This window comes from Coturnix japonica, chromosome 14, assembly GCF_054131305.1.
Source record: "Coturnix japonica strain WE chromosome 14, WE-NBRP24, whole genome shotgun sequence".
In the NCBI taxonomy this organism is placed as follows: domain Eukaryota; kingdom Metazoa; phylum Chordata; class Aves; order Galliformes; family Phasianidae; genus Coturnix; species Coturnix japonica.
Window position 1 is genome coordinate 4503342 of NC_140676.1, and position 16387 is coordinate 4519728.

Here is a 16387-nt window from a genome sequence, read left to right on the forward strand (position 1 = left end):
AACCAAAAGGACACACGAGGGATGCAGGCAGAAATTGTTCACTACAGTGGAACTCAATAAAGGGAACAAGAGCTTTCCTAAATGACAAATTTGGTATAGCGGTGCTAAAATCAGGATTCTCCCTGGCACCACTGCAGCAATTTGCTCTCAGCTCTACCACTTTTTATTTACTTTGGATGTCCTAATAATGTTAGAGAGTGGCTTTTTCATCCATTTATTTATTTATTTATCCCTAGCAATGTTTATTCTTTAACTGCTTACTCTAAACCAAAGAGTCAAGGTGAAGGACAATGAAACGTTAGATTCCAATTGATTTTCTTCTCTTTAGTTTCCATATCAGAAATGAGTATAAATATAAATATATTCCAGGGTTAGATGCCTGTCCTATGCATGCCTTATTGACTGCTTTAATAAATGTCATGACCTCTTCTGCACACGCATGCACGCACAAACTCACACATGCTTGCAATCAAATGGAGGCATTGCTCAGATATAAATGTGGTAATAATGGCAGTCACATGGAAAATATTCCAAAGCTAAATCTGCTCTTAGAATATGCTAATAAGATTTTTATTTCACTCTGATTTCCAGCATCTTGATTTTGCTTTTCAAATCCATAATGTATTTAAAGCATGACAAAGTACATTTGTGGAAAAGTGAAGTCAAATAAGACTTCATAATTATTGCAATATATTCACTTTTCATGCATAATCCTTTAAATTAACAATACAATATATCACCTCTACTGCCACTAGAAGCTAATGCACCTCTATTGAAAGCTATGTTAAGGAAAGTTATGTCCTATCTTGAAAAGGCACATAACCTTCCAAAATACTAAATGGCAGTAGGTTCCGATCCTGTAATTCTTGCATACTCAAGCAGCCTCATTAGCCTTGATTTTCTTACATCAATGGACAATAACCTATTGACTTTAATGGATTTACTAATATGTACTGATGTGAGATCAGAATCAGTACCTTTGGGACATCATATTTAAAGATTACCAGATCAGCAGGAAAAGGAATATGATGTATAAACTAATGAATACTTTTATTAGATGAATAGAATGATACTGGAACCCATCAACTGCCTTTAAAATGACTCTTTAATGAAGAGGTGACACTGAAAAATATTATGTTGTCGATACAGCACATAATGAACCTCCTGTATCACATAAAAATGAAATAATGTTTTTCTATTTCTATTGTTTAAGTGATCCAATTTATCTATTTTTATTCTTCTGGCCTCCCCATCTTCTTCCTGTCACTGTGGTCTACTATAGCCTATCACTTATGGTATTCTATTGGCAAACAACTACAACCTGTGTATTGTATAGTGTCTTTCATCTTGAAATTTTGTAATGATCCACATCAGAGGCCAGTGCAACATATTGCTGAGGAAACTGAGGTATGGGAAAAGAAGTGACTTGCCAGATTCAGTGAGGAGACTCGTGATTGACTCTAGGTCAACCACAATACAATCTTGTGGCTTTCTTGTATCTCACCATATTTCAAGAAAGCTGGGAATTTTCAGGTTAAAGAACTATTCCCCAAACCTTGCCTTGTTTGTCTTTTGTAGTGGACAAAAGTAATGAGAGTAACTGAGTTACTCAATTGTTGATCTTAAAGCTTGTGGATCTGAGCTAAGCAGTGATGAAACCTTTTTCTTCACAGCCTCCAGAAGAGTGAATATTTTCCAATTGAACACTTACAATTGGTTCTGGCTAGAACTCAGTGGGCAAATTCATTTTTAGGCCAAATGCATCTTTTATTGAAGGCAATGGAAATGTTTTCTTTGACTTCAGTAAGTTTTGATTCAAGTCTGTATCTGGTAAGCTATATTAAAGCTCTTCAGAATTAAGGAAAGGGAGATTATGAGGTTATTTTTGTGGTCAGAAGTGCTTTTAGGGATCACAAAATTGGGCTCAATAACATACTCTAAAACTTTTCATACTCTTAAAAACCCCAAATAGCCAAAAACAAGAGTTGTTTAAAAACAGCTCCTGCAAAAGGAGTCCCACCTACCATTTCCACTGTTGTTTTTCAGCTGCACAAAGCCTTACTATACTGCTTTAGTGATGGCTATTTTTACTCTTTGTTTACAAACCCTGAATTTTAAGGTGCGATAATCCCCAAAACTCAGTGCAAATCTCAGAGGGCTAATGGCTGGTATGGGAGTTGCCAATTCAGACATGATGCTCTCTGTAGAGCACTACAGAAGTTATGGCTGAGTTATAGAGTGGCAGAAGCACACACATTGCTTGGCCAACTTGCAGCTAAAAATGGCTTAATATCAAAACATGGTATTTTACAAGTGAGCAGTTAATCCTTCGTAGGGGCCAGGTGCCCATTCTGAATAAGGAGCGACAAATCTGATGGAGGAGACTTTAATTTTCCCACCAATTTCTTCTACAAAACAAATAAATAAAGAAAAAAAAGTATGTTCCTTGTTTCCTCTTAGCACTTCTTAAATCTCTGCATCCCCAGTCTTCCTATTTCACTTGCCAGTCCATTTCTTTCAGAATGTCTCCTCTTGTTGATGGCATTTCCACCTATGTGGTTGCTGCAAGCTTAACCTTACCAGGATTTAGCAACCAATGTTTGTGTAAAGCTGCTCATTACAGAGGTTCATTATGTGTTGTGGTCCCACTTTTGGAAACCTGTAGTCATGATTTTTTTTTAATTTTTTTTTTTTTTGGCTGTTTTTCCTTAGTCAACAAAACTGTATAAATTCATTCAAACTGAAAATACTATTGCTATTTGTGCATATTATGAAATTCTATATGATTGCCAGGAAAATGAACATCAAAAAGAGCATAAATATTTAAGGAAAAATACTGAAAACTGTCCTGCTGTCTTTTGGGTTTCTGTGTTACATAGTCTCTGCTATGCTGTTCTGTATAGAGGAAATTTTCTGTTGTAGAATTTTATTCTGATATCAAGAATTTAGGCAGCTTTGCAACTAAGAAACTCCCTATAATCCCTAGTACTATTACTACTACTACTAAAATAAATCCCAAAAAACAAAAGCTCAAACAAAAGGAGCTCAATACTGTTTTTCTAAAGGATGGGTTTTGTTTTGTTTCTTCACCCTTGTTTTCCTGTCCAGCATATGAAATAAGGCCAAACTCTTGAAAGGAAAACTAGAATGAAGTATTCAATTGAAGACTTTAGGTTGCAAGTACCCTGGAAAAATATGATCTGAATGTTCATCTGGAACAATTTAAGGCATTTCAGGAAATTGTATAGGTTTTGAGATTGATAATGACGTTAAGGTTCCAGGAACCTAACGTGGTTTGAATGGAAAAGGGCCCTTAAACTGAAAGCACCCTGGTGTAGTGACCAATCCTAGGATCTGGGGAAGGCAATCACGGGCAGAATTAGATTGTAAGTCTAACAGAATTGTAATAGAAAAGATTCATATTACCCTCCTGGTGGGAAGCCTTTACCAGGATCTCCCAGTACTTTTGTCGGTGGGACAAAGAAATCTTGTTTTGATTTTTCAAAAAAAATAGTAACTTCTACCTTTTTTCTTAGTGGAGTATAATATTAACTGGGTTGTTGTCTCTGCATGCCTTTTCCTAGACGAGGGCTTGTTCATAGCCAAAGATCTACTTACAAGCATTTCTGGGATTAGAATTTGGTTCTCCTCTCATACAGGGATTTATATCAATACTGCAGAGAGGGAATTTGGATTATATATAAGCAAACATAGGCAAAGACTATATCATAAAGTACTGCAAAATCACACCAATGCCTTTGGAGCTTACTCATTTGAAACCTGTCTAACTATTGCTTCTGTAGTGGAAATGAACACTGTAGAATTTTATCTCATGGAAGAAAATTAGTTGCTGGCAATCCTTAGAGGATTTTAAACAGCAGTTTCATTACAGTGCACTTACTGGGCATTATTTTTACTATGAAAAGTCCTTTAAAATTAATAGGAATTGATTTCAGTGGCCTTTGACATATTACTGAAAATAATACGGCAAAATACAACCATGTCCCTCTTACTGCTACGCAAAGGCTTTAACTGGGAAAGCAGTTTACAATGGTGCCCCCATGTAAGGCTTTATTCAAAAGATTTTACGCTTGATAACATCTGAGCCATAGGAGCTGTATGTGGGGTTTAGCATCTTAGCAGCTGCAATTCTTAATCCTGATTCCGTTGCCTCCATATTAAAAGCTCCATGGTCACAGGACACCAGCTTTGGCCGTTCTACATTGTCATTCATTCCTCCCTGCCACACGCGTGCCTGACCATATAGGAAAATGAGTTTACAACTGACTACGCCTATGGGACTCCCGGAGGGATACAATGTGAGAGCCTTTACTAGTGGTGGAAGGTCCTCAAAAGGTTTGAAAGTTTGGTAAGTACATCCTTAACCAAACTCTTTTGACCTTTATTCAGATTTGTTTTTGGAGAAGGGCAAAGGGTTGGGACAATTCTTGTTTCACCCAACTGGCTTGTCCATCTGTAGGCTGTAATTAATCACTAAATCTCTGCCATACTTTGCTTTGGAGAGTAGGTCCCAGTACAGCAGGGCACTAAACTTTAAGCACATGAGTAATTCTTTAAAGTCAAAGGGATTACTCATGTGCTTAAAGTTAGCCGCATATTTAATTGCTTTGCTAGATCAGGCTGTGAGGAGTTAGGGAGCATGTGTTCTTGTAGTACAGCAGAGCCAAGTTGCTCACTCTGCCTTTGCGTCCCTTTCCTTATTGCCTGGGAATTTTCTATACAACAGTGGTGCAAAGAGGGACAGCAGGGTACCGTCTGGAGCAGGGCTTCATCTGGTCCCAGACTGGGGACCAAAAGCTCGGTTTTTGGTTTTGTGGACTTTAACAAAAAGCAGTAGGCTCAGAATCTGACCACTGTCAAAATTAAGGAAGGGGAAAGAAAGTTTCCTGCTTAAATTTCTTCAGTTTCATCTGAACTCAGAGTGTGAGCATGATTTCAGTCATACATTTATAACTTCATGTGAAGCTGCTTGGTCATATCTGAACAAATAAGCACATACAGTAATCAGCATCCGAGAAATACAGCACATATCCATGCTTCTAGATATTTTGCAGGAATTGATCATGTTTCTTCAAGCCTAATTCTTAGCTTGCTCAAGTAGCAGTTTTGCACTGCTTGAAGATTTGTCTCCGTAGAAACAAACAGGCCTTGCAAACATGCTTTTTGTGTTGTGAAATGCAGAGAGCAGCCAACCGAACCACATCCCACTGGCTGAAGCCTCACTAGCACATTTGTAGTAATTAAAAGGAAAAAAACCCACCAACTTCCTTTTTTTCAATGAAACTAACCTTGCTGAGTGTACATCAACGGTTTTATTACTGGTTCTACATAATAAAGTAATTGTGTAATTAGTAATACATTTGTCACTCCTTTACTGAGGAAAAAGTAAAACATGTACTGCTTTTGTGTAAATCCTGACAGTGGTGATTTTTTTTCCCCGGGAATTATACCATTATATCATAAAAGTGTCAAGGCATGAGTTTACTGTTCTTACTAATATTCTAAAATATTCTCTTAGGCTGACATCTCTGTCAATTAAAATTAAACAAAATTGCATTCTGCCATATACACTTCAAATAGGAAGCTTTCAAGTTTATGGCTGTTCCTTGAATTGATTTTTAAGATGGCATCTGTAAAACTTGGCTAGTACAAGATGAGGTAGGATGTAGTTAAGGTTCAGTCAATTTTAAAAATGTTTTAAAGATCATAAATTGACAACTGAAATAGACCGATCATCCTTGGGATTTTGGGCTGTCAGATATAAATCCTTTTTTTTTCCTTAAAAAACAACAACAATCCTGAGCTCTTGCAAAGCGAAATTTTTATGAAAACATGTTCTTCTCCTCCTTTGATATTTCTGCAATAAGTTACACAAACAAGAGGGCTTCTGGTGTTGTTTCCAGTTGCTTGGTCTCGCGGGATTTGGAATTCTTCTTCTCCTGGTGTTTCCCACAGAAATAGAGTGAGAACGTGCTTTCTCACGGGACTGTATTTCTCATGGAAAATAATAGGGTTGCCGGCAGCAAACGTTTTCTGCAGTGATACCCTGCCAATAAAGTCTTCAGGGAAATTATTGCCCTCAATAAGATGAAGACTAGTAAATTGGAACCCCCATCCTTACTCCGCAAAGATATGTCTTTAGGAAGCTTTCTCCTTCTATTATTCCCTGGAAACCCTGACCCCAAGAAAATGCTGTAGACAGTTATGCTTGGTTTACACTTTTTTTTTCTCTTTTTTTTTTCCTACAGAATAAAGATGTCAGTTATGTGTGTAAAAAATAATAAAAGAGCAATCCCCCCCCCCACCATAGACCCCAACCAATGTCTTTATGCCAGTTAAAGCCCTGGTGTAGAAAAGTTATTCTACAGTATAGCTCTATTTTGTTCAGAGAACTGGTTCAAACTGTAACAGACAAAGCTCCTTTTTGCTGTTAAAAACTGCATCCTCAGAGAAGGAGGTTTGTGATGCAGCAAAATCCTTGTAGGTGTAAACTTGTCGAAGATGCATTGAATGTATTCTAATATCTGGAAGCCAAAGGAAATTTGCCACGCTGGCTTTTGTTATTATTCCGATAGGCAGAAAAACCTGGGTTTTCCATGCCCACAATTCCATCTCAACACGTAGCACTATGCATTAAAAATGGACTTTGTTCATTGAAAGCACACATTTTTGGAAGGTGATCTTGGGGCTATAGAGAATTCAAAGTCAAGCAACGTGCTTTCTGCTGTTGGAAGTGCAACAAGTCTCTGTGTTAGGAGCAGCTAGGAAAATCTGGTCGTTCTTAGAGAAATATTTTCTAGGGAGGGGAAAGATGAAAAAAAGAAAAAAGCAAAACTTCCCCCATGGAAATGTGCACTGAAAGAAATGCAGGTGTTATTCACACAGGAGTTTGTGTCAAGAGAAATATTTCCCCAGGGTCCCATGAGAGGAAAGGGGGAAAGGGGGGAAGGGGGGACTCTGGGGTGCCTGACCCAGAGAGTAGGGAAAAAAAAAGCAGAGTCTGGTGACAGAAAGACCTTAATTCATGCACCATGCCTTTGAGTGATGTGTTTACTTTCAACCTTCAAGTCAAATTAAAGCAGCAGCCAAAAACCACAGATCAACACATTTTTAGTACAAAGTGAAATTAGGGTCATTGGCACCCTCGGTGCTGCACCAATTTCTGAAACAACATTAAATCCATATTAATACTTGCTTTTAGTTAGCCATGTCAAAGGAGATGGTAATTATGGGTAAGTAGGAAGGTTGGGATGAAACCAAATAATTGCTGCTGGGGGAGGTAACATAAGCACAATTAGTTGAAAGGGTTATTTTTAGTCTTGAAGGAGAATTTAAAGCCAGTCCTGTTCTGGTTTAAGTCACTTACTAGTCTGGAACATGATGGAAAAATAAGAGTCTGAAAAATTAGAATCCAGCTAAATCCATCTTCATGCTAATAGATAGATTGATTTTTTTTTAAGGTACTATTATTGTAATTATGCCTTCTGGCAGTGTTTCAGGTGTTGTAAAGCAGTCTGCATCCATTGAACTTGTGTGGATCTTCAGTGGCTTATCCTGGCTGAGCAAGAGGCTCAGTCAAGGTGGAAAAGACCTACAGTGCCATAGTAGCAAAAGAAAGGAAATGTTTCTGGTCCAAAGGGACACTGGCAGCGATGCTAATGGGATCTCATCCAGAAGCAGCTTGTGGGGACCAAACCATGGACTGCTCCCAGAGCCTTGGGGCAGGAAGGGTCTCTCAAGTGAGACCTTTTCCATGAGTTGGGAAACCACACTTAATGCCCTAATAAGGCACTAAGCCTGAGCAGACCGAATGTAACACCTTCCTTAAGCAGACAGCGTGAGCTGCAGAGGGGTGTAGCTGTGCTATTAGCTCACTCTGGGGCAGACGGTGTTTCTATTCAGTCAATAACCACATAGAATTATGGGGTTATTTTTATGCCATGTCCTGATTGCTGACACCAACCACTGCAAGTTTTGCTTTCGGCTTTTCAAATTAATAAAATCTAAAATACTTCTGTTCTAACAGCGACTTGGCAAATAAACACGTTTTCTCAATAACACCAGTTTAGCCAAAATGAACTAATGTTTAAAGCAAACAACTATGGAAAGGTGTTTTCTTTCTTTCTTTCTTTCTTTCTTTCTTTCTTTCTTTCTTTCTTTCTTTCTTTCTTTCTTTCTTTCTTTCTTTCTTTCTTTCTTTCTTTCTTTCTCTCTTTCTCTCTTTCTCTCTTTCTCTCTTTCTCTCTTTCTCTCTTTCTCTCTTTCTCTCTTTCTCTCTTTCTCTCTTTCTCTCTCTTTCTTTTTTTTTCTTTTTTTTGTCTCACCTTTTCACATTTGTGTGAAGGTCTTAGTTTTAGTATTATTTCTGTTGGCTCAGCCATCTGTGCGTTTTATTGCCTGTTCTAAGGAACTTTGCAATGTTTTTGTGAAGAGCAGTAGGAAAGCGCCGAGGAAAAAATGAGCAGATATAAAGCCTTAGAGAAGAGAAGTGACACAACAAGCAATTTCTCCATTTGCTCCTCCAGATATTGAGCTGAGCTGGGGAAATTACTTTAAGTACATAAGGTGACACAATTACTACAGTTGGGTCTTTGTTTAATTTTCGGATAGACAGCCCAGAACACTGAATTCAGAGGTGATTGGTTATGGACTCCCCAGCCATTTACCTCTACGTAATCAGGTTCAATACTATCCCAAGCTGGAGGTTTGTACTCCATCCGCTGTGAACAATTTATCTCAGAGATGTAAACCTTTGTTTTGTTTTATTTTATTTCATTTTTGACTGGTGAATTACTGATGGACAAATTTGATTTTTATAACTATGATCACCATGCAAAATTATCTGCAATGTGGTTGATGGGGTCTATCTTTAGCTTGTGGACTAATCACAGACTATTCACCATGGCTGTTGCTTGGAGTATTTCCTATTCATGATGCCTGATTAAGATGCAGTTACATTGCTCTGTCTTCATTGGATGACATACGTATTGCAAAGAGCTTTTGACTGACCTTCCAACCTTGTTAGTGAATATATGTATGCGTGAGCTACCACAAGGCTTTCCTACACCTTTTCTTTCTTTGTGGTCATTTTCATGCAGACAAGTGTTAGTGAAAAACTCCTTGTAAAGAACATAAATAATACCAAAAGAGATGTATGAACTTTATTCACGCTGATATTCTGAGATGTTATTTTTATCTCTTTCCCTGCTTGTTGAAATGAACTAAACTCGTTGTGTGAAAACTTCCCATGCACAGTAAATGTGTGGCTTCACTTCAGTTCTTAGTGAACACAGGAGACAGTCACGGTACCCACAAGGAACTGAATAACTTTGAAGCAGTCTTCATAGCAAAGTCACAGGACACATAGTACTCAGTGGTGCCCTGGCCATATTGCTCCTGGGTATAGTACAGCCATCAGTATCTGATAATATATTAAGGCTCCTGCACTGTCATTTCAGGTGCAATACTTTTAGTAACGGCGTCAATCTCTACATCTATTAACCTTTAACCAATTAATTTCACTTTAATTATTTTTTTTAATTAGGAAAAAAAAAAAAAAAAAAGAAAAAGAGAGAGAGAGACAAACCCCAAATCAGTTCCAACCAGAGATAAGAAGTGGCCAGGTATCATCTTGTATTTCTGCTGCCAAAGACAGACAGGGATGCAGTCCAGAGCCAAATTTTGACTCATTTAATTACACCTGCACAGTATTTCAATAGCATGGCTTGGTGAGAGCTGCTTTTAAGAGTAGAGTACTTTGAAATAAAGCTATTAAATGCATACAGAGACATTGATCGATACACTCAAGTTATGGTTGGGGGGGCGAGGAGGGGGGGAAGGGAAGGGGACGAAAAAGCAAAGGACTTTTTTCTTCTCTGTTAAGAGTGGATTTGGAATCTTCAAGGGCATAGGGTTGGTAAACGATTGCTAAAAGTCCAAATTAAGAGGTATTAGTCCATTGTGCAGCAGTCAGTCACATCATATTCGCATTGCTGTTTTCTTGTCGGAGGTTTTGCCTTGATCTATCCCGGACCACATTGACAAGTCACAATTGAAGCATTCTAAATAATCCACAGTGAAATAAGGCATAGGGTGTCACTCTCTAGGCTACAGAAAGCCTGAGCGCAGTGAAGTTAGAAAGGGTAGCAAAGCCCTTTTCAGTCTTGTTTCTCAGCCGATTAAACTCATTCAGGGCCAGGCTGCTGGAACGAAAACAGAAAGATCACCTCCTGTTTGCCAGTGTTTTGTTGGCAACAGCAGACAGATGTAGAAAAGTAGAAACATTTTTACTATAGCAACAAAGGGGAAAGGGGGTGGGAGGCAAAGAAAAAAGAAAAAAAAAAGGAAAAAAAGTGGGAATTTGTAGGCTTGTTAATGTCTCAGATACTTTGGGTTAGCTGGGATAGTCCTCCTAAGTTAGGAGAGGTGATCAGTGCAGATTTCACTTCAAAAGTTTCATATTAAATGAGAGTTCAGAGCAAATGTATGTCCTCTTTCCACCCCCACCCCCCCAAACTCCTCGACTGGTACAGTAATTAACTATAGGAACAGAGTGATCCAGTTCATTAACATTTTGTTATTGTTGTTTGTTTGGCTTTTAAGCAAATCCCATTTAAGAGTGATGCCTTCTTTAAGAGTGTCCCATCCACCCATGCAGGCACACTGATGTGACATATTGTGACACAGGTTGCCACAGAAAATTAAGCTGAGCCTTCCAACTGAAGACTTGATTTAGCCATACGTTCCCCACAAGACACCATTTAAATTAACTGTTGTAGATTCAAGCAAAGAAAATGATAATTCATCTGCTGTAAGAAGGTGTGTAGAAACAGTGTGCTGTTATTGGAAAAAATCTGCATAGTATATTCTTAACATATATTTCTCTTTCTTTATACAAAGATAAATAAATACAGCTGCAAGAAATGCAGTGCATTTTAAAGAGGACATTACAATGATTTTTCCTTGCTGTATATTATGCATTTATGCATACACAACATAGAGTCTTAGCAAACAGATCTATGCATGTGTAAGTTTGCAAGCATATATACTTTCAAATACATAAAAGTTTTTTTCTTGTAACTTTCAGGAGAGGAATACCCATACACAAATAGCTTGGGAATAAATTACAACCATTTTATTTCTGCACGGTTTAAAAAAAAATAAAAGGAAGAATGAGGATGATTTTGTAACTGGATAGTAAAATAGTGAGCCAAGTTCCAGCCTACATCTGAAGCATTAGAGTGTTTATGAGCAATGACTGGTCTAGAGGTTATTGCAAGCTCCTGTCTTTCTGGGCTTAGATCCTAACACTGATCTGATGGCTAAAAGCCCCTAACATTAGGTACCTCCTTTTCCAGTCTTCGTTTCCCAAAAGCTCAGAGACTCACAGAAGTTCCTGTGCTGAACTGATCTAAAACACTGCGATCATTTATCATGTGTTGTGTTTTTTGCCATGCTTAAAAATTTGTGCAACATTTATCAGGTGTCTGTGGGTTTTGGCACGGCGTTGGGTCATCAAAGCGATTTGGCATTGTTTAGACTGCAAAATAACACACAGGGTCAAGAGCAGTCAATACTAGTCCTATAAATTATTGTCCAGACTCTCGTAAATTGTCCTCTAATTTGTGGCTTGAAATAGTAAAAAAAAAAAAAGAAAAAAAAAAAGATATCAGATGGCAAATTACTTTTCTTCAGCACCTGTATTTTTAGCATGAAGGGCAGTCCTTCCCAGCTGAAGTATTTGCTTCTAATGTCCACATTAGGCCTAAGTGTTAGGGTTCAGGGTGACTTCTGATGTTCTTTGACAAGGAAATGTAAAACCAAATCCCCCGGCAGAATTTTAGAAAAACACACATTTTGTTTACGCATATTCATCTCTTCTTGAAAAAAAAAGGGGCGAGGGGGGGGGGAAGGAGAAAATAGCTTTCTTAATCCCAGTACTAACACAATATTGATTCACATTCATGTTCAGTATTTATTGACGTGCATTGCATACAATGGAGGCTATCAATTAGGCTACTCTGTATGAGGGAAGGGGCAATTATATTAGAAAACAGATGAAGCTCATAGTTTATATAGTCCTAATTTTATGTAATGTAAACCTTTCAAACCCTGGGCACATGACAGTGAAAATGCATGTCCTTATGAAAAAAAAAAGCAAAAACCAAATGGATTTACTCTCCAGCTAATTACTATGAGTGACTGTCTGCCCACAGAGTCATATCATTATTTCCTGAAGTTCCCTAATGAAATCAAACTTCTCCTCGTAGAAACTGATTTTTTGTGTATTTTTTTCAGCCAACATCAGGTAAATTTGTCTGATAGCTTAGCACAAGGTTTTGTTTTGGGAGCTGGGAACATATATGAAATGCTGTGGGTAGTGCATAACCTTGCCATGTTCCTTCTGTATGTTTAAGCTGGGGTTCAGCATATTGCACTCTTATTAAAGATCAATGCCAAGGAGAGTGTAATGGCATATGGGCAGTGTTAGGGAGACCATGTTGTTTTGTGCAGAAATCATAAAACATAAAATCTTTCTTTTTTTTTTTTCCCCTTGGAGGTTTTATTGCATGGTCACAGCTGGATTTACATTGTATTTAATAAAACATTAGTAGCCACCAGGGATTTAAATATGTAACGTAACTCTTTTTCAGTAAAATAATTCCATAAATCCAAAATGAAGCTTTTTTTTCCTTCTTTTTTTCAAGTTCTATATACCCATAATTATATTAAATCTTATGTATAGTTGTTGTGGTTTTTTTTTTAACCATCGTTTTTAATGGAAGCAAAAGCCATCTGCAAAGTTGATTTTGGATACACATTCAGATTTTTTGGAGCTGACATAGGTCTGGTGGCCAGTTAGTTTTGGGGAGAAATAGGGGTGCTGTCTCTCCATCCTGTCTGATCTACTTTTGATAAAGACTTGTGGCAAAATGGAGGTCAGTATTACTTTACATATGCAAGTAAAGATGTGCCTAATTTCCCAAGGAAAAACAGTTCAGTACTGGGGTAGTTTCTTCCTAAGTCTGTGGTACCTGCTGGTATCTGGACTGCATAGAGAAGGAACGCAATGCAGGCACTCTGACTTGGCCAGGTAGATTTTATCTACTCTGGTGACCAAAGTGACCTAATGACGTTACCCATATATTCTTGTATATGAGGTTTTCAGCACTTGGAGATTGTTGGTAAAATAACTGGGGTGAGGGAAGAGGGGGGGAAGAAGACAGGTATCAATATTTTCCTTGGCAGATTTAATATTCTTTTTTGCATCATGAACAGTGAAATACATGGTGGGTCACATCTTCACTTGGACGGAATAAGTGCATTGTGGTTTGCATCAGCTACAGATAATTTCCTTGTAGGCATAGTGTAAATTGCCACAAAGAAACGTGAAGAGGGAAAAGAAACAGAAAGACTGTGCAGGGAAATAAAATAAAGGTATTATGGAACAAAGCTTGATGAGATATCTTGAGAGCTCTCACTGCAGTTTGCAAAAACAAAATTTTGAGTTGTGACAAACAGCTATTTTGTTACTTTTAATGAAAATAGATATAAGAAAAAAAGAAGGAATGTTCCCAAAGACATGTATTCTTTGCTATGACGACAGGGAGCTATTGTCCAAATAGAACGAAGTTTCTGTTTTGTAATGCTCAGTAACTGTGGGTAACTCTGCTAGGAAATGAAGATGATTCCAACTGGAATTTGACTAAATCCATAAAATTACCACTTGCATTCTTTGAGGTGAAGCACAGTCTTTAAAGCTGCATGTCAACAGACTCCGAACTCATAACTTCTCTGTAGACAGTAATTTTGGCAGCATAGTGCCCATTCTGGGAGGTGTATCAGTGCTTTAGAGGAGCTCTGCACCACGTTATGAAATGTCTGAGATTTTCTCAAATTCTTTTGTTAGACATCCAGTGGAAGCAAATCAGTGATCCACAGTAACTCACAGGACTGATTTTGCATGGACAAAATTGTTACAACATGAGCAGAATGGATGAAGGCATCTGGAGCTTTTAGGCTCTGTAGTATTGGTAGGCAAACAAGAACATCTGAAGTGTGAATACTTAATTCACACATAATAGAATATATTTTTTTTTAGCTCTCCTACACACGCTAACATCTACAGTGAAAAAAGGCCCATCAACTCCCTTCTTAAGTTCTCTCCTGATAAGGTGACATTTTTTTCCTTGGATGTCTCTAATTTGACTAACAGCACCACACAGAACTTGGAGTAAGGAAAGAACAGTCATATTTCATGGTTTGGTTTTTTTTTTTTCTCAGATTTTTTACTTTTGGGAAAAAATTTAGATGAATCTTAAAATTGGATTTTCAATTGTTAAAAAAAGCAAATCCTTATCATTTGCACTATGAGATTCAATAAGCAGAAGTAATGTTTTTTCTTTTCTTTTTTCTTTCTTTTTTTTTTTTACTCTTGCTTCACTGTCTTTTATTTACCCCCTTTGTTCTTTCAGTTTTTCATTATAATTTTCTCCTTGTCTTTGAAAATAAAGGCCAAAGAAAGTCTTAAAGAGGCTGCAGTTAGAAAGATGTGGTTGTTAATTGCTCCTTTTTTGATTTTCAGCAATTCTCATTGAGTGATTGCAACACATTGAGGAAATAAATAATTTTGAGGTATTTGTGAGTTAGGGAGAATTTTTTGTTTTCAGCAAAAAAGTGCTGACTGGATTCCCTTCCTTTTGGTATATATTTATACAGAGAGAATGGATACAACGCTTCATGATGAATCTTGCGGGAGACATAGAGATATATCTGTATTTATTTTTCTGTTTCTATCAGCTGTGTTTGGACTGGAAAAGCTCATCTGAGATGTTCAGAATACCAGTCCAGAAAGATGAACTTTTAAACACTGGGATGTGAACCAAGCTAGCATTCAGACTGTGGATTCGCACTGTCATCCAAGTGGGCTGAAAGGCATTTGCTACAAATGTCTTCAAAGATGGGTCAGAAATTCACTGTTGCTGGATTTTGATTTATTATTTTGTTTTCTTTTGTCTTAGCAATGAGACAAGAGTTGCTAAAAAGTCCATATTTTCTTCTATCTGCTGGTAAATACTTATTGAATCTTTCTTTGGGGTCTGTGATTTTTCATATGTCTTACTACACAATGGAATTATTTAATTACTTTTGCTAGCAAGTTTACAGACAAGTATATCCCTATCATACTGCATATCCTCAAATAAGATTATTTACAATCCAATCTAAGGAGTGCTGACTGGTGTCATTGGAAGCTAAAGCTGCATCAGCATTTAAATTTCTACTTTTCTGGGCAAAAACCCAACTGGCTGATTCAATTAAACTCTTTATGTTATATATTATCCAGAAGTTCACAATCTGAAGTGATTCTCAGAGTCTGAAGCCATGCCTTTATGATTGCAATTTGGTAGCAAGACAATTTCCAAGGACTATTTTACTTGAACTGCAATGAAAATGTCAGGACATAACACACTTTCTGATGTGGGTTTTATGAAAGGCACTCCAAAATCTACCATTATTTCAAGCACAAGCAATAAATAACCTTCATTATTCATTAGAGTGTATATATGCATTTGTGTTTGCAAATATGGTGGTTTCCTGAGCAAAGAAGCCTGTAATCAAAAGGCCCTTCACTCATTTAAGGAGGTAACAAATGGGTCAGCATGAGGCACGGAAAAAGACAGCCTCTTTAATCGGTAATGGAGATAATCTATAGAGTTCCCGCAATACAAGTAGTCCATCTTCCAGGCATAAACTTTCGATAAGGCATAGGATGCCGAGAGATTCATGCAATATTGTGAAGCTACTTTTCATAATAGTCATTTGGAAGAATTTTGTTTATGGTTTATATTGAACAAAGAGAATAGACCTGTCCCATGGCACGTAAATTACAGCCCTCCTGAAGGATGTCTGGAGCGCCGCTATTACTATTCACAAGAACATTAACACCAGTGAAATAGGCTCTGTGAATTTACTGCTATTTACCTGTTAAGATTAGGAGCTAATGTACCTCTGCCAACAGCTGACATGATGTGGCAGACCTGCAGCAGCCCCTTGCATCCTCCAACACCATGTGGGAGTGCTGGGAAGCAGCCACCACACACTGGTGCCATTTGTGGGAAGGGTTTTCTTTTATTTTAACGAGGCTTTGAAGGAAGATCATATTCAGGCTTGGGTACTCATTTTGATGAGATCCAGATAGGTCAATCAGAATTGTAGGGTAAAAAAACAGCTTGGCCAAAATACACTGATTTATTGAAGCTGTTTTCAGTTCGAAACTGAAAAGAAATTTCTTCAGAATGAAAATGACAAATTTGAGCATTTTCCTGGCAAATCGAAAGCATAAATTAAGCTTGCTAGACATGCTTTG